Below are 4,805 nucleotides of genomic sequence, written 5' to 3'. Positions count from 1 at the left end.
TAAACCTCAATTAGTTTCTCTGATGCAACAGAACTGCAAGTTTAATGGACTTCCATCCGAAGATCCTTTTCAGTTCTTAACTGAGCTCTTGCAGATCTGTGATACTGTTAAGACCAATGTGGTTGATCCCGAGGTCTACAGGCTTATGCTTTTCCCATTTGCTGTAAGAGACAGAGCTAGAGTATGGTTAGACTCTCAACCTAAAGATAGCCTGAACTCTTGGGATAAGCTGGTCACGTCTTTCTTGGCCAAGTTCTTTCCTCCTCAAAAGCTTAGTAAGCTTAGAGTGGATGTTCAAACCTTCAGACAGAAAGAAGGTGAATCCCTCTATGAAGCTTGGAAAAGATACAAGGAACTAACCAAAAGGTGTCCTTCTGACATGCTTTCAGAATGGACCATGCTGGATATATTCTATGATGGTCTTTCTGAGCTATCAAAGATGTCACTGGACCATTCTGCAGGTAGATCCATTCACCTAAAGAAAACGCCTGCAGAAGCTCAAGAACTCATTGACATGGTTGCAAATAACCAGTTCATGTACACTTCTGAAAGGAATCCTATGAATAATGGGACGCCTATGAGGAAGGGAATTCTTGAAATTGATATTCTGAATGCCATACTGGCTCAGAACAAAATATTGACTCAGCAAGTCACTATGATTTCTCAGAGTCTGAATGGAATGCAAGCTGCATCCAACAGTACTCAAGAGGCATCTTCTGAAGAAGAAGCTTATGATTCTGAGAACCCTGCAATAGCAGAGGTGAATTACATGGGTAAACCCTATGGAAACACCTATAATCCCTCATGGAGAAATCATCCAAATCTCTCATGGAAGGATCAACAAAAGCCTCAACAAGGCTTTAATAATGGTGGAAGAAACAGGTTTAGCAATAGCAAGCCTTTTCCATCATCCACTCAGCAAAAGACAGAGAGCTCTGAGCAGGATCCATCTAGCTTAGCAAACATAGTCTCTGATCTATCTAAGGCCACTCTAAGTTTCATGAATGAAACAAGATCTTCCATTAGAAATTTGGAAGCACAAGTGGGCCAGCTGAGTAAAAGGATCACTGAAACCCCTCCTAGTACTCTCCCAAGCAATACAGAAGAAAACCCAAAAGGAGAGTGCAAGGCCATTGAATTGATCATCATGGCCGAAACTACAAGGGAGGGAGAGGACGTGAATCCCAGTGAGGAAGACCTCCTGGGACGTCCAGTGATCAACAAGGAGTTTTCCTCTGAGGAACCAAAGGACCCTGATGCTCATCTGGAGACCATAGAGATTCCATTGAACCTCCTTATGCCATTCATGAGCTCTAATGAGTATTCTTCTTCTGAAGAGAATGAAGATGTTACTGAAGAGCAAGTTGCCAAGTACCTTGGTGCAATCATGAAGCTGAATGCCAAACTATTTGGTAATGAGACTTGGGAAGATGAACCTCCCTTGCTCATCAATGAACTAAGTGATCTGGATCAACTGAGATTGCCTCAGAAGAAACTGGATCCTGAAAAGTTCTTAATACATTGTACCATAGGCACCATGACCTTTGAGAAGGCTCTATGTGACCTTGGATTAGGGATAAACCTCATGCCACTCTCTATAATGGAGAAACTGGGAATCTTTGAGGTGCAAGCTGCTAGAATCTCATTAGAGATGGCAGACAACTCCAGAAAACAGGCTTATGGAAAAGTAGAGGACATGTTAGTAATGGTTGAAGGCCTTTACATCCCTGCTGATTTTATAATCCTAGACACTGGGAAGGATGAGGATGAATCCATCATCCTTGGAAGACCCTTCCTAGCCACAGCAAGAGCTGTGATTGATGTGGACAGAGGAGAATTGATCCTTCAACTGAATGAGGACAACCTTGTGTTTAAAACTCAAGGATCTCCTTCTGTATCCATGGAGAGAAAGCATGAAAAGCTTCTCTCACTGTAGAGTCAACCAAGGCCCCCAAAGTCAAACTCTAAGTTTGGTGTTGGGAGGCCACAACCAAACTCTAAGTTTGCTGTTGAACCCCCACATTCAAACTATAAGTTTGGTGTTGGGAGGTTCCAACAATGCTCTGATTATCTGTGAGGCTCCATGAGAGCTCACTGTCAAGCTATTGACATTAAAAAAGCGCTTGTTGGGAGGCAACCCAATGTTATTTAATCATTTTTATTTTATTTTTTCTTTGTTATTTCATGTTTTATTAGGTTGATGATCATGTGGAGTCACAAAAACTACTAAAAAATCAAAAACAAAATGAAAAACAGCATTGAAAACAGCACACCGTGGAGGAAGGGCTTACTGGCGTTTAAACGCCAGTAAGAAGCATCTGGCTGGCATTTAACGCCAAAATAGAGCATGAAACTGGCGTTAAACGCCAGAAACAAGCAGCAGTCTGGCGTTTAAACGCCAGGATTGCACCCAGAGGAATGCTGGCGTTAAACGCCAGAAACAAGCATCAGACTGGCGTTTAACGCCAGAAACATGCACCATACTGGCGTTCAACGCCAGAAACATGCTGTAGACTGGCGTTGAACGCCCAAAACAAGCATGGAAGTGGCGTTTAACGCCAGAAACATGCTGCAATCTGGCGTTAAACGCCAGAATTGCCTACAGAGGGCGTTTTACATGCCTAATTGGAGCAGGGATGTTAAGTCCTTGGTCCCACTGGATCTGTGGACCCCACAGGATTCCCTTAGGATCTGTGGACCCCACAGGATCCCCACCTACTTCTTCTTTCTTCTTCACACCTTTCCATAACTCTCTTCCCAAAAAAAAAAAAACCCACCTACCTTTAAATTCAAAATAATTTCCCTCCTAAACCCAACCCTAAATGGCCGAACCCTTAACCCCTCCCCACTCCTATATAAACCCCTCATTTCTTTTTCATTTTCACACAACACAACCCTCTCTTCACCCCTTGGCTGAAACCACTTCTCCCTCCATCTCCTCCATTCTCTTCTTCTTCTACTTCTTTCTTTTTTCTTTTGCTCGGGGACGAGCAAACATTTTAAGTTTGGTGTGGTAAAAGCATAGCTTTTTGTTTTTCCATAACCATTCATGGCACCTAAGGCCAGAGAAACCTCTAGAAAGAGGAAAGGGAAGGCAATTGCTTCCACCTCTTAGTCATGGGAGATAGAGAGATTCATCTCAAAGGTCCATCAAGACCACTTCTATGAAGTTGTGGCCAAGAAGAAAGTGATCCCTGAGGTTCCTTTCAAGTTCAAGAAGAATAAGTATCCGGAGATTCGACTTGAAATCCAAAGAAGAGGTTGGGAAGTTCTCACCAACCCCATTCAATAAGTCGGGATCTTAATGGTTCAAGAGTTCTATGCAAATGCATGGATCACTAGGAACCATGATCAAAGTGTGAACCCAAATCCAAAGCATTGGCTTACCATAGTTCGGGGGAAATACTTAGATTTCAGTCTGGAAAATGTAAGGCTGGCGTTCAACTTGCCAATGATGGAAGAGAACGCACGCCCCTACACAAGAAGGGTCAACTTTGATCAAAGGTTGGACCAAGTCCTCATGGACATATGTGTGGAAGGAGCTCAATGGAAAATTGAATCAAAAGGCAAGCCGGTTCAACTAAGAAGGCTTGACCTCAAACCAGTAGCTAGAGGATGGTTGGAGTTCATTCAATGCTCAATCATTCCTAGTAGCAACCGGTCTGAAGTTACTGTAGACTGGGCCATCATGATCCATAGTATCATGATTGGAGAGGAGGTGGAAGTTCATGAGATTATACCTCAAGAACTCTACAGGGTGGCTGACAAGTCCTCCACTTGGGCAAGGTTAGCCTTTCCTCACCTCATATGCCACCTCTGCAATTCAGCTGAAATTGACATAGAGGGAGACATCCTCATTGAAGAGGACAAGCCCATCACTAAGAAAAGGATGGAGCAAATAAGAGATCATGGACCTCAACATGAGCATGAGGAGATTCCTCACCATGAAATCCCTGAGATGCCTCAGGGGATGCACTTCTCTCCACAAAACTACTGGGAACAAATCAACACTTCCCTAGGTGAATTAAGTTCCAACATGGGACAACTAAGGGTGGAGCATCAAGAGCACTCCATCATCCTCCATGAAATTAGAGAAGATCAAAGAGCTATGAGGGAGGAGCAAGAAAGACAAGGAAGATACATAGAGGAGCTCAAGAGCACCATTGGTTCTTCAAGAAAAGGAAGACGCCACCCTCACTAAGGTGGACTCATTCCTTAATCTCCTTGTTTATCTATTTTCCTGTTTTTCGATTTTGGAGCTTTATGATTATTTATATTTGTGTCTTTACTATATGATCATTAGTGTCTAAGTGTCTATGCCTTAAAAGTTATGAATATGAATCCATCACCTCTCTTAAATGAAAACTGTTTTAATTACAAAAGAACAAGAAGTACATGGTTTCGAATTCATCCTTGAAACTAGTTTAATTATTTTGATGTGGTGACAATACTTTTTGTTTTCTGAATGAATGCTTGAATAGTGCATATGTCTTTTGAAGTTGATGTTTATGAATGTTAAATATGTTGGCTCTTGAAAGAATGATGAACAGGAGAAATGTTATTTGATAATCTCAAAAATCATAAAAATGATTCTTGAAGCAAGAAAAAGCAGTGAATACAAAATCTTGCAAAAAAAAAATGGTGAAAGAAAAGAGAAAAAGAAAAAGAAAAAGCAAGCAGAAAAAGCCAAAAGCTCTTTAAACCAAAAGGCAAGAGCAAAAAGCCAATAGCCCTTAAAACCAAAAGGTAAGGGTAATAAAAAGGATCCAAGGCTTTGAGCATCAGTGGATACGAGGGCCTAAAGG

The 4,805-nt window shown here is 41.8% G+C and overlaps 1 non-coding gene across 1 annotated transcript; it reads right to left on the bottom strand.

Moving 5' to 3' along the window:
• Positions 1–277: 277 nt before the first annotated feature.
• Positions 278–385, bottom strand: LOC112781046 (small nucleolar RNA R71). Its single transcript, XR_003191844.1, has one exon. It is a non-coding gene; the product is annotated as a small nucleolar RNA R71 (small nucleolar RNA).
• Between the last annotated feature and the right edge of the window lie 4,420 nt (positions 386–4,805).

Source organism: Arachis hypogaea, chromosome 19, assembly GCF_003086295.3.
Source record: "Arachis hypogaea cultivar Tifrunner chromosome 19, arahy.Tifrunner.gnm2.J5K5, whole genome shotgun sequence".
Taxonomy (NCBI): domain Eukaryota; kingdom Viridiplantae; phylum Streptophyta; class Magnoliopsida; order Fabales; family Fabaceae; genus Arachis; species Arachis hypogaea.
Note: the sequence above shows the minus strand (reverse complement) of the source record. Positions and strands in the feature narration are given on the sequence as shown.